The sequence below is a fragment of the Peromyscus maniculatus genome, chromosome 20 (genome assembly GCF_049852395.1).
Source record: "Peromyscus maniculatus bairdii isolate BWxNUB_F1_BW_parent chromosome 20, HU_Pman_BW_mat_3.1, whole genome shotgun sequence".
Taxonomy (NCBI): domain Eukaryota; kingdom Metazoa; phylum Chordata; class Mammalia; order Rodentia; family Cricetidae; genus Peromyscus; species Peromyscus maniculatus.
The window spans coordinates 177,902-192,037 of record NC_134871.1 but is presented as its reverse complement, the minus strand read 5'-3'; positions in this window follow the sequence as shown (position 1 = coordinate 192,037).

The following is a 14,136-nucleotide window of genomic DNA, read 5'->3' as shown; positions in this document are numbered from 1 at the left end:
GAGAACATGCCCCTAAACTCTAGCTCTGAGGGTCCCTGCCATGAGCATTATGAACATAGCTTTAATTTTCAAATATAATCGATTTGTTAATTCCCAGCTTTATTATAAGCAGAAAGAAAACTTAAGTCCTATACCAAAACATGTCCCCCAATCCTGCTCACTCTCTCTCTCTCTCTCTCTCTCTCTCTCTCTCTCTCTCTCTCTCTCTCTCTCCCTTCAAAGTTCTGCATTTCTTTGTACACATTCCTCTCTAGGCTCAAGCTCTGTCAGGGTCCACTATAAATTTTTCATTCTACTATAGTGTAATAATCTATGTACCAGTGTACTGAACTCTTGCCATAGAACTTTGACAAAACAGAAACAATGTATCACCCATTAACATGGAAAAAATACCAGAATATTTAAGAATCCCTCTGCCTATCAAGAAAACAACCCAATTGAAAAATGGGGTACAGCTCTAAAGAGAGAATACTCCAAAGAGGAAACTCAAATGACTGAGAAACACTTAAAGGAATGTTCAACATTCTTAGTCATCTGGGAAATGCAAATCAAAACTACTTTGAGATTTCATCTTATACCCATTGAATTCCTAAGACCAATACAAGAAATGACAGCTCATCCTGGCAAGGATGTAGAGTAAGGGGAACACTCATCCACTGCTGGTGAGACTGAAAACTTGTTCATATTGTTCAGTCACTATGGAAATCAGTGTGGTGGTTGCTCATGAAGATGGTAATCCATCTACCTCAAGTTCTAGCTATACCACTCCTGGGTATATATACAAAGGATGATTCCTCTTACCACAGAAGCACTTGCTCAACCACATTCATTGCTACTCTATAATAACTAGAAATTGGAAACAACCTAGATGTCCCTCAACAGATGAATAGGTAAAGAAAATGTGGTATATTTACATTGTGAAATATTACTCATTCCTTTTTTTAAAAAAAAGGAAATCATAAACTTCACAGGTAAATGGATGGAACTAGAAAAAAATTATCCTGAGATAACCCAGACCCAGAAAGACAAATATAGTATGTATTCATTTATATATGGATACTAGTTGCTAAGTCAATAATAATCAAGCTACAATCCATAGAACCACAGAAGTTAGGTATAAAGTAAGGAACTGGGGGACAGGGGAGGGGACAGGGCAGATAGGTCTCCCTAGGGAAGGGAAATCAGACAGTGGATGGATGGGGAAAAGGCAACTAGAATGGGAGTATCAAGTTAGGAGGCGGAGGGAAGAAGGGGACAGGGAGGGACAGCTAAAATTAAAGACCATTTGAGGGGTAGTATGAAAACCTAACACAGTGGAAGCTTCCTAAAATATATACATATATGAAGGGGATCTAAATGAAATTGCCAGATAGTGGGGGAGACAGAGCCCCAACTGGACATCTCTCATAACCAAATGAAGCTTCCAGTACTAGGAATAGATTATATCTAATTGAGTTATTGGCCAAAGGGATCCCACAGGAACCCACAAATGACCCAGGCTGTTGCCAAGACTATGGGTTGCTCTCCACAAACTGATGGCAATCTCCCATTGCTGAAGACAGCACCCACACAACTCATCAAACATGGAGAAGTCGAGCTGGTGCCTACACAGAGCCTTTATCCCTATGTGCTAGCATCTTTGGTACAGGAAGGTTCTCTGCATGCTACCAACCCAGCCACAAACCCTGTGATCTACAATGGTGTCCTGCCTACAAAATGTGCTAGTGCAATGGTGGCATAAAGCTTGTGGGAAAAATCAACCAACATCTGATTTGATTTACAGCCCACTCCATGAGATGGAACCGATACCCGACACTGCTTAGTTGACCGAGAACCTGAAATTAGATATCACAGGGACATAGGATAAAACCAAATGGTACTGTTCTTAGAGGAAAAAAAATAGAAAGAAAAGAAAAAGTATCAATTAAATGACTCTTACTGACGTTTTGCTATACACATAGATCAGTGCCTTGCTCAGCTGTCATTAAAGAAGCTTCCTCCTGCAGCAGATGGAATCAAATGCAGAGACCCACAAACGTCATACTAAGAATGAGAGACCTTGGAACCTCAGCTCTAAACAGGATACCTCTATCAAATCCCTACCCTCAGTGCTCAGGGAACCCTGCAGAAGAGAAGGCAGAAATAGTATAGGGAACAGAGAGAATGGAGAACACGGAGGAATCAAGGTCTTCTAAATCAACAGGATTGCCACACATAGGAGCTTGGAGCCTGAGGCGGCATGTGTGAGGCCTGCAGGAATCTGCACCAGAGGTGGCCCTAGAGCTAAAAAAGAAGTGGACACACACCCCATCCTAACTCAGAAGCCCTCTCCAATTGATGGCCACTTGCAAATAAAAAATTGGTTTTCTCCAAGGGACTCTGACAGGGGAAACAAACTACTCCTAAGGGTAGGCTGCATGCCCAGCAGTGGATGGCCAACAGAAAATGAGTTCAATGGCATCTTTGGGGGTTCTTTTTCTCATAATGTCATATCAGGGCTTTTTTATCTTACTTTTTAAATTTTTATTTCATTTATGTATTTTCTCTCTTTTTACCTTACAGGTCCTTTGCACATATATCATGGCTTCCAGTTCAGTATTTTTATGGGATTCCTGAGTGTGCAGACGAGTGAGTCTCTGCATCTATATCTGTTTCTTGTGCCTTCTCCCGTTTCTTGGGTTCTTTTCCTTCTGTTTGTTTTGCCCTACTCTGATGAGTGAGTTTTTATCTTATCTTACTTTATTTCATTATTATTTTTAGAAGCCTGTTTGTTCTCTCTCTCTCTCTCTCTCTCTCTCTCTCTCTCTCTCTCTCTCTCTCTCTCTCTCTCGTTGTTGTTGTTTTTCAAGACAGCATTTCTCTGTGTACCCTTGGCTATCGTCAACTTGCTCTGTAGTCGTCTGAGGCTGGCCCCGAACTCACAGAGATCTGTCTGCCTCTGGCCCCAGGTGCTGGGATTAAAGGCTTGTGCTACTGCTGCTGCTACCACCACCACCACCAGCTGCCTGTGAGAGACAGAAAGAGGGTGGATCCGGATGGAAGGGGAGATGGGGAGGAACTAGGAGGACTAGAGGGAGAGGAAATTATAATCAGGATATGTTGTGTGGCAAAAAAGTCAATAAAGAGTGAGAAATTATGGTTTGTAGATATGTATTGTTCTATGATATAAATAATCTAATCCTTACAAACCTATAAAATGTTGTTACTAAAATTATTTAAATAAAGTTACTAAGAAAAAAATTTTAAAGGCTGTACTCCTGAACTCTAGAACTAAAAGTTTTTCTTTTAGCCTGCTCCTAGTCACAGAGTAATAAAGGACTCTCTCTATTCCTAGTCTGAAAAAAAGAGGGAGAGAGAGAGAGAAGTAGTAGAAGAAGAAGAAGAAGAAGAAGAAGAAGAAGAAGAAGAAGAAGAAGAAGAAGAAGAAGAAGAAGAAGAAGGGAAGAAGGAATGAAGGAAGGAAGGAAGAGAGAGAGAGATAGAGAGAGAGAAAGAAAGAAAGAAAGAAAGAAAGAAAGAAAGAAAGAAAGAAAGAAAGAAAGAAAGAAAGAAAGAAAGAAAGAAAGAAAGAAAGAAAGAAAAAATTTCTCTGCTAAACTGCTGAGTATGAGTGTCATCTTATTTTTTGGAGGGATGAAAACTATTCTCAAATTAATTGTGATGAAGTTTGAACATCCCTGTCAAGTACACTAAAAACCACTAAACTGTGTGCTCTAAATGAGTGAGTTGTAGGAAATACAAAGTTATCTCAATAAAATTGTGATTGTGTTGTTTTCCAACCAGAGTCTCACTGTGCAGTTCTGGCAGGCCTGAAACTTTGTCTATAAATTAGGATGACCTTGAACTCATAGAAATCCACCTGCCTCTGCCCCTTGAGTGCTAGGATTTCAATATTTTTTTTTTTTAAGAGACGGAACACTGGAGCCCGCCTTGAAGTTTAGGTGTGACTCCATGCTGTGCAGTCTGGCATGTGTTAATGTCCGTTTTCCATGACCCCCACCTGCTTCTCTGTGACTCCATTTCCTCATCTGTAAATTGGGTTAAAGCAACATCTCCTAGAAAGGGCGGTTAGGAAGAATTATTTTTGATGTAATTTAACAGTTCCCAGGATACACAAAGCAGTGTGTAAGGATGGTGTTATGTTTTGGATTCTGTATTCCAATTACTCAACAGCATGGTTAAGTGCCTGAGTCCCAGGAAGTAAAAGATGACTGCTCATATGGGTAATTCTGCCAGGTACTAGCAAGGATCCAACTGTGGGACATTTCTGCTGCCAGGCATTAGTCAATGGGAAGAAGACAGGAAGGCTCCCAGTGACCTGGCTAGAGTTCTGATCACCACCTTGTGATATGATGACCCTAAACACCCTACCTTCACATCTACCCCAAGATTCGGTTGTCATAATCCAACTCATAAAACTGGTGGTTCCACTTCTATCAAGCTCACCTGCTTTGTTTCAAACATGAAATAATTAATGCTGTGCACATCTTTTAAAAACTAGAATCTATCTCTCTCTCAGAAATTGATTTTGCCCTAAAGATGGGCCAGGTGTCTCTTTTGCCCTTAAATACCCCTTATAGATCCCCCACACTCCTTGCTCATTCATCTGTAGGTCAAACACTGAAAACAAGCAAGGACTAACCCCAGTCCTCAATGAAAGGAATGGCAGGACTCTGAGGCCAGTTGGTCTCCTTCTATGTGCACAAGCTGGCCTGTGAATTCCCAGCTACTGCTGTTCCTTTAACTTTGGCTCCTTGCTGGGACAAGGAGGATGAATTCAGGCAGCAGCTGCCTGCTCCTCAGGCCTTCCAGACCCAGTTGGGGAAGAGGGAGGTAGGTGGGCCCAGATGGCCAACCACCAACTCCAAAAACCTCTACTGCCATCTACCGACTGGTGGGGAAATCTGCTGGCAAAATGCCAAAAAAGTGAGGGAACCTAACAGTTGAAAGAGTTTACCAACTAACACACCCCCTTCACCACCTCGTAAGGAGTCCAAAGCCCACAGAAATAAGCGGGCTTGTGCAGAGCCACGCCATCACCCCTAGAAGCCTATCTCCCCTGGGCCCAGATTGGCTCTGCCCACCTACACTTTTTCTGTCAGAAAATAATCAGCCATGCTAGCACACAAGAAAGAGCTTCTGCCAGGTCTCTTTCTCTTTAGTCCCACCTCTTTCTTTCATCCCACAGCCCAAGACTGGACCTGCATTAAAATTTGCCTTTGAACCCAGAACCCAGTGCCACAAGGCCAGCAGAGCCCTTCAAGAAGAAAGTGTTGGACCATTCACTTGAAAGCATTCGCTGGGTTGTGTTGTTGTTGTTGTTTTATCTTGTTTTGTTTTGTTTTGCTTTGTTTTGTATTGTTTTGATTTGTTTTCAAGAACAAGGAGAGACCAGGTCCCTTCACACACCTATAATCCCAACACTTAGAAAGCTGAGCCACCAGACAGGAAAATCTTGAGCTTGAGGCTAGATTGGGATACAGCAAGACTATGCGTGTGTGCGTCTGTATGTGTCTTTGTGTGTGTGTGTGTGTGTGTGTGTGTGTGTGTGTGTGTGTGTGTGTATCTGTCAGAAGAGAAGGAGGGATGGAAAGAAGGGAGGAAGGGAGGAAGGGAGGAAGGGAGGAAGGGAGGAAGGAAGGAAGGAAGGAAGGAAGGAAGGAAGGAAGGAAGGAAGGAAGGAAGGAAGGAAGGAAGGAAGGAGGGGCCATGTTTATTATAGTTTACAACATACTTTGGGGTGCATTTTAAGTGACCCTGTTTCTCCTTAAATTGATACGTTTTTAAAAGAACAAACACTGGCTTTCAAAACCAGAAAATCAATATTACTCATCCAAAATAAAAAAATTACCTGAAGAATAAATACGCTAAACTACAAAAATTAAAGTAAAACCTACAGGTGTGTATAGTATCTCTTTTTCCAATTTGAAGGAGCCAATAGCAAAGGAAAGTCTCCCTCTCAGTTAAGACTAAGACAAAGGTAACAAAAACACACCTTTAGGCATCTGTCCTGTCCAACTCAGACCTCTAACACTGTGTGCTGCTTTCCCTCTGGGTCCTTTCCCCCTGTCTCTAGCCTCACTGATGAGCTTGGAAAAAAACTCCTACCAGGAACTTCTGTAAGTCCTAAACCCAGGGACTGTGGGTTCTCTGCTAAATCATGACAGCATCCTGCCCAGGGATGTACCCAGCAGCTAGGGCACATTCACAAATCACTAAGTGCAACAGGCATTCTTTGTACGTTGCTCCAGCTTCCCTGGTTGGCTGGTGCACCTGTTGGAATGGAAGTGTGGAAGTACCATGTCTTTGCAAGCCTCCATCCCCATCCCTCCTGAGTCTCATGTCTGCTTCCTGCAGGTGAGTGTCATCATGCTGCTGGCTCAGAACAGATTTAGGCAAAATCCTGAAGCTGATGTGATGTCCCTGCTGCAAATTCACTTGGCAACGTCCTCTTCCATCCCACTGACAATTGCTAAATGTTTCAGTGGGGCTGGCTACCTTACTTAACAATTACTCCTAAATGCACAGCATGTGTCTGTTTTGAGAATATGTGGAGGTCTTCTTAAATAAACAGCTGGAAGCAAGCTAGTCAGTCATAATCCCAAAACAGACCATCACCTTCATACCCTAAAAAAGAAAGATTTGTTAAAGCAATTATCATATCTTATAGCCAATTTAAACATTTTAGTCAAAAAAGGAGCAAAAAGAAAATTAAAAAAAAACAGACATTGGGGTTTGGTTTTGTTTTAATTCAATTTTTTCTTGTCTTTTTTTTAATTTTATTTATTTGTTTCTATTTTAAGTGCACTGGTGTTTTGCCCGCATGTATGTCTGTGTGAGGGTGCCAGAGTCCCCTGGAACTGGAATTGATAGTTGGGACCTGCCACACAGGGCCTGGGAGTTGAACCCAGGTTCTTTAAGAAGAGCAGTCAGTGCTCTTAACTGCTGAGCCATCTCTCCAGCCCCTCAACAGCCACTCTTAGCCCCTGTATGAACCTCTCCCTCCATTCATTGGTCTGATTTTTCCGTTTTAGACAGAAACAAGTCCATACAAAATATCCCACTGTGCAATATTTGTTTCACATAGCAATAAGTCACAAAGACCTTTCTATCGTTCTGAGTTCCTATGTGACAGCATTTGTGCTAAATATAGAACATGCCATTTACAAACAATTAAAGCAATTTGAAGAAGCTGGACATGGAACCATGTGCCTGTAAATCACAGCACAAGAGATACAGGTGAATGAAAATCAAGAGTTCAAGGTTATCCTGAATATAAAGTAGGTTCAAAAAAAGTCTGAAGGTTGCAACAGAATCTGTGTTGAGTGTTCTAAATATTAAATATATTCTGATGTCTGTTTTATTTTTTATTGACTTACTTCTAAAATGTGTGTGTGTGTGTGTGTGTGTGTGTGTGTGTGTGTGTGTGTGTGTGTGTGTAGTCCAGAGGTCTTCCACAGGTATTGGTCCTCTGGGGTCATTCATTGTATTTTTTGACACCAGCTCTCTCACTTAGGCCTGAATCTTGCAGATTTGGCTAGATGGGCAGGCCAGCCACAGGAATTGCCACCTGTCCTTGCCTCCCTGGTGCAGGGATGACAATTACATACCATCATGCCCAGCTTTTTACGTGGATGCTGGGGATCAAATGCAGATCTTTGGGCTCAAGTACCAAGCATGTTACCACCTCAGCATCAATTTATTAGCATATATTAATTGCACCTATTCCTGGGGTTCGATGTGATCTTCCCATACATCACATGGCAGACACTGATCAAATGCAGCCACCCTTGCCAATCCAGTCCCCACCCTTCCAGGTCTGGGCCAATCTGTATTCTGCTTTCAGGTTGACGTTTCTGACTTCCCCACATGAGAGAGAACATACTGGACTTGTCTTTCTGTGCCTGACCTGCCTAATGTGCCTCAGTTCCATATACTTGCTGAAATGACAGGATGTCACTCTTTCCTGACGACTAAATAATGCTTTGCTGTGTGTCTACCCTACATGTTCTTTAACTATTCATCTGTTATTTTTCAGTAAATCTGAACATCCACTTCCTTCACTTCCATTGGATATTCCCTGGGAACCAGGGTGGCTGGATCATATGGTAGATTCGTTTTTCTTTTCTTGAGGAAGGTCCATACTGTTCTCCATAGTGGCTGTATTAATTTACATTCTTACCAACAGTGTCAAACATGGTCAGATATGGCTTTTTACCCTGTCAACAATCTTAAGTGTCAAGGTTGAAAAGAACACCAAACTAGATGTCAGGAGATCTGGATTGTATTCACACCTACTCAGTTCACCAGCCAAAGAGTCATGGCTACATGACACGTTTTATCTGAGCCTCAGTTTCCTAATCTATATATACACTGTGATATCATATCATACCCTGCCAAGTTTAACTTGAAACAAAAAAAGTAATTATGATTTGCACAAATGTGGGGGGTCGTTGGGAATTCTTTTGACGACCCATCACTGGTGAGTTTTAACACTTTGAAATACCTCAAATAATTATAAATAGGGAAGGAAATGCTGAACTCAGCTAATTTTAGAAATAGAGAAACTGACTTCCTGAGAAGTTAGGCAGCTTACTAGAAGGTTTTGTGACTTGGGAGTCCAGCTAATGCTAGAAGCTAATATGCAGATTCACTCAACAACATCCCTGATATAAGACCATCCCAGTGCAAAAGATAGCTCAAACATGTCCACACGAGCATGTTGAAGACAGTCCAGTTCCTTCCCATTTATTTCTGTTTGATAAAGATACACTGGATGTTTACTACTGACTGTTGCAGCTCTAATATTTGTCTTAAATGTCTTTCAACGTTGAATGTTTGTCTGTGTGTTCCTTACAAGAACAAGGGCTGCCTGGACAAGTAAGAAAAACCTGAATTAGGAGCTCAGTTTTGGCATATGCTGGGTGAGCTGTGTATAGCTTCCCCCCTGCCCCTGACCTAAAGTGGTCTGGACAATTGATCACATCCCAGGAATTTGGAGAGCTGCCTAGGCAGGGGAAATTAGTTACAGAGTCACAGAGTGGTGCTGCCTGTCACATGAAAGTCACTTCCAGCTTGGAACTGATCTCAAATTCCTGCCTTCTGAATGGTGTTTCAGATGCCTGTGGGCCCAAAACAAGGAGAGGAAGTCAGGAGGCAGGGACATTCCAACACCCTGCCCAAGACCCCCAATCACACACACACACACACACACACACACACACACACACACACACACACACACACAAAGCGAACTCTAACATTCCACCAGCCCTTGCTTCACAGCATTGTTTGAGCAAAACTATCAGGTTGAATTCGTCCTCAAAAGAAGTATTTCTTGAACAGCACAGGGAGCCTTCAGCTCCATCACAACACTTTTCTAAACTATGCACAAGGTGTGCCCAAGAGGGACAGCGTTTCTTAAAGAGGCATCGGTTGCTGAAAGCCTGGTGCATGCCGAGGACCTGGCAAGGCGTTTTGCATGTCGTGATTTGACTTATCTGGTCCTTGTAGGCAGCAGCTTCAAGAGAGAGGTGCTGTTACTGTGACAGCCAAAGAACCTATGCTCAGAGAGTTGAAGGAAGAACCTGTACAAGGTCAATGACTGGTAAGTAAGAGTAGACAAACTTAACCCAGCATTGAATGACTCTAAATCCCAGGCTCTAAACAAATTGGATAAACAGAAAGCGGAGTGTCTGTCAAGTAATGAGTTCAGCTTAAGGGTCTGGACTGTTTTATTGAGTCCAAGGTCCTGTTGTACAAGAATACTTCCTTATTCATAGAGGATATACTCCAGTACTTCCAGGCTATCTGAGACCGAAAACAGCACTGAGACTCATATACTAACAGTGTAAGACCTCAATAATCAACTTGAGGGTCTATATAACAAATAAGTGACTAATGGATAGGTAGTATATACCACTAATGGCCGATTAGGATAAATATGTTGCCCCAAATGATAATTCAAATTCCAGGATGGGTGGTGCAAGTATCATTACACTCTGGACTGAGAGATCATTGAGTTGGTAAAGTACTTGCCTCCCAAGTGTAAGAACCTGGGTTTAACCCCAAAGAACTCATATGGTGGTGCATGCCTAATCCCAGCGATGGTGAAATGTGGGCCAGTTTTTTTGGCCTATATGGTGAAGTTCCAGGCTAAGGAGAGTCTTCGTCTTAAACAAAAGGTATAAATCATCTGAGGACCAACACTCAAAGGTGTTCTGTGGGACACACACACACACACACACACACACACACACACACACACACACACACTCAAAAAACAAAAAGGATATACAACTCAGAACGGATGTACCTTAAAACTTATAAATTGTTTATGACTGGAATTTTACATTTAAAACTTCCAGGCTGCTACTGACCCTGGGTAAATAAAAACCACGTATAATGTAGAGTTTGTTCATTGATAAGTTGCCTGTTGCAGGTTTTATGATTGCAATATCATGAAAAGTCTTCCTTAGATCAGAATAGCCCATCACTCTCACTCCTGTCTTTTGGCTTCCCACACCCTCCTCTGAGAAGCCTGTCTCAGACCCCGTTCCCGTGAGAGACATCCCCTGTCTTCACAAAGGGATTCTTGTCTAACTTAAGTTCTTCTAATTGGAGTTTAAGCAAACTGTTTCTTGCTCTAATCCAACTAAAAAAGCATGATTGTCCTCTGTTTCATGTTGCCCTCACAGTTACAATACATGCTTAGATACTGTGGACATAAGATGTGATTCAATTTTTTCCCAAAAACCCTAGGGCTTCGAGGGGCTTGGAGAATTTTTAATTTATTTCATCCTTCCTTCAGACAGGACCACTCTAAATCAGCAAAGCACAGACGCGTCCTATGAGATCCACAGTGAGATTATTAATAGACACTCTTTGTGGAAAAAGGAAATCAAGGCAAGGCAACTGAATGAACAACCTCAAATAGCTTATAACTAGGGCAAGAAGGGAGGCAGGAACCTGAGTCTTCCTCTAAGAGCCTTTACTGGAGAAAATAAGAAAGTGCTAACTATAATCTATTGACATTACAGAAGTACAGGGACATGAGACTGTTATAGACATTCCACTCCACTTCTCTGACACTATCTACATTATACTATAGCTATCAAGGAATACAGATTACTTCACAGCCCCCAAGAAGCGCTGCGCCTGGGAATTACTAGCTCTCTCCAACAGACAGACCATGACTACTCTCTACAGGCAAGACACATCTCACACGCTTGCTCCCTAATGACTACTGCCTTCCCCATATGCTCTCTAGACATTCCACTGGGCTTTGCAACAGGCAAACCAAAGGGGAAGTATTGCCGTAGCTTACCACCTACCAATAGGCCATTGACAGGCTTCCTCCATGTTTTCCTGACCTCCACACTGGGTTTAATGATGGCTGCCTGAAAGATAGGTCCATAGTCTAACCCTCAGAACCAGTGAATGTGACCTTCCTCACTTGTAAACAAGGTCTTTGCAGATATAATTGTGTTAAGGATCTTCAGATTAGGTTACTCTGGGTGGTTTTTGTTGTTGTTGTTGGTGGTGGTGGTGATGGGTTTTTGTTCTGTTTTGTTGTTGTTGCTGTTTTCAAGACAGGGATTCTCTGTGTAGATCTGGTTGTCCTGGAACTCACTTTGTAGACTAGGCTGCCCTCGAAATCACAGAGATCCACCCGCCTCTGCCTCCTGAGTGCTGGAATTAAGACATGCACCACCAGTGCCCCAGCTACTCTGAGTGTTTTAAATGACCCTAAATCCATTAGAAAATGTCTTTATGCAAGAGACTTTGGGAAGTGACAAATAGAGAAGAGGAAAATTCTCCATGTGGACAGGGATAGAGGTATGATCCAACTACAAGTCGAGGACCTCTGTAAGCTGCACAAAGTAAAGATGAATTCCCTCCTCTGGGGCCTTCTGAATCAATGTGGCCCTGCCCACAGCTTGATGCCAATTCTGACCCCCTTTCCTGTGAGAGAATGTTTCTTCTGGTTCTTTTTTTAAGCCTCTGAGCTCATGCTCATGGCTTAAACATCCTTAGGGACTAATAATATCTCTCCAGTGTCACATTGTGTTGAGCATGGAAGTTACCCCAGAGCTCATGCTCCATCATAGCATTGGTGCTATTTTTGCCCTTACTGTACTGAAAGCACACATCAGCCCCTCCTGGGTGTTCCCTTTCCTCTGAAGGCCATTCCCACACCTGCTGTGGGATGTTCTGTATGGCAAATGTGTTGCTCTGATTGGTCAATAAATAAAATACTGATTGGCCAGTGGCTAGGCAGGAAGTATAGGCGGGACTAACAGAGAGGAGAAAAGAAAGAACAGGAAGGCAGAAGGAGTCACTGCCAGCCGCTGCCAGGACAAGCAGCATGTGAAGATGCCAGTAAGCCACGAGCCACGTGGCAAGGTATAGATTTATGGAAATGGATTAATTTAAGCTATAAGAACAGTTAGCAAGAAGCCTGCCACAGTCATACAGTTTGTAAGCAATATGTCTCTGTGTTTACTTGTTGGGTCTGAGCGGCTGTGGGACTGGAGGGTGACAAAGATTTGTCCTGACTGTGGGCAAGGCAGGAAAACTCTAGCTACACTCACCCGTCTTTGGGTGTCTGGGTTTGCAGCCACCTATTGAAGAATATGCTTCTACACATGGCTTATGGGCATTTTTCAAAATGATATCCCCAAAGGTGGTACAGAGCAAAACCAAACTGAACCTCAGAGTTTAAAGCACCTCACAGCTGATTCTAGTGCAAAACAGAGCTGCCATTTGAGCAGGACACACTGACAAATGTCTGTTCTGACCGCTCTGCAATGGCCTCATATGGTTCAAAACCATCACCGTCACCCCTGAACACTGGCATGGAGTGAAATGTTAAATGTTGGGGGTAAGCAGTGCAGAGTGCTCACACTGCGTTGAGGGGGCCATGAGTGCATGCTGTCACTTAGGAAACATGGGCAATGGCAGGGATGACAGGGAAGAGCCACAGCACAGCACCCTATTGGTCCAGATCCCTTCCCACGGAACTGCTTGGATCATCTGCTTGGGACTAGGCATGTGATTCTTTGGAGAGACGGGAAATTGAAAGCATTTGTGATGACATTTTTCAAAACAACCTTAACAAACTTGTAAAGCAAAGCTTTCTAGCATGAAAATGGAGGTCATAGTAATGGACATAACCATATTACCAGTGAGTGGTGTTAGACCGCCTGACATTCAAGATGAGAATCTCCAACTCTGGACATTTATCTAAGGCCTGCTGCATCTGCAGCCACAGCCTCAGGCTTCTAGCCCCACTGTCCAGGCCTTGGGGTGCCAGTGTCTTGGTCCCCAGAACCTCTCTTCAGGTACAACACCACATTCCGAAGAAGGTCCACACCTAGGACAGCAATGGATGTCAGGCAGAAGCAGTCAGAGCCTCTGCAGAAGGTGTGGTCTTCACCGAAGCCAGGCAGCCTAGCTTCCAGGCTGCTGCTATGAGAATTGGTGTCCTTGCTAGGAAATCATATGCTAATCAGATCTTCCACACCATTGTACCTTTCCTTTCCCAAGCACCAACACCCAGGCTTTATCTAACTGAGGAAATGTCCAGAGCACAGGACCGTTGAGATAATTCCCAGAATACAATGGCAAGGCACATATTTTCACAGAGAAGAAAGGGGGGTGGAGAGAGAACATGGTGGCCACCAAGTTGCTTCTAAAACTGAGACTTTATGTGCACTGACCCAGCTCTAGACCCTCAGGCTGGTGTCACAACTGGTTGTTCAGGTATTTGTGTAAAGTTCAAAGTGATCCAGAGGCAAAGATGCACAAATAGAAACACCAATAAGAGATTCATCTGTCAATCACCACAGTGAAATACTAGTGAAGGGCAGGACTTGGGACAGAAAGTCAGGAGGACCAAGAGTTTGAGTCCAGCCTGAACTACATGGCAAGAACCTGTCTCAAGCTGAAGAGATGGCTTAGCAGTTAAGAGTACTTTGTGCTCTTGCAGAGGACCACAGTTCAGATCCCAGCACCTACACTGGGCAGCTCCAGGGGATGCCTTCTTCTGACCTCTGGGTACACAAGCACTCATGGACACAGATGCATAAACATAATTAAAAACAAATAGATAAATCTTTTAAAAATAGACAATAA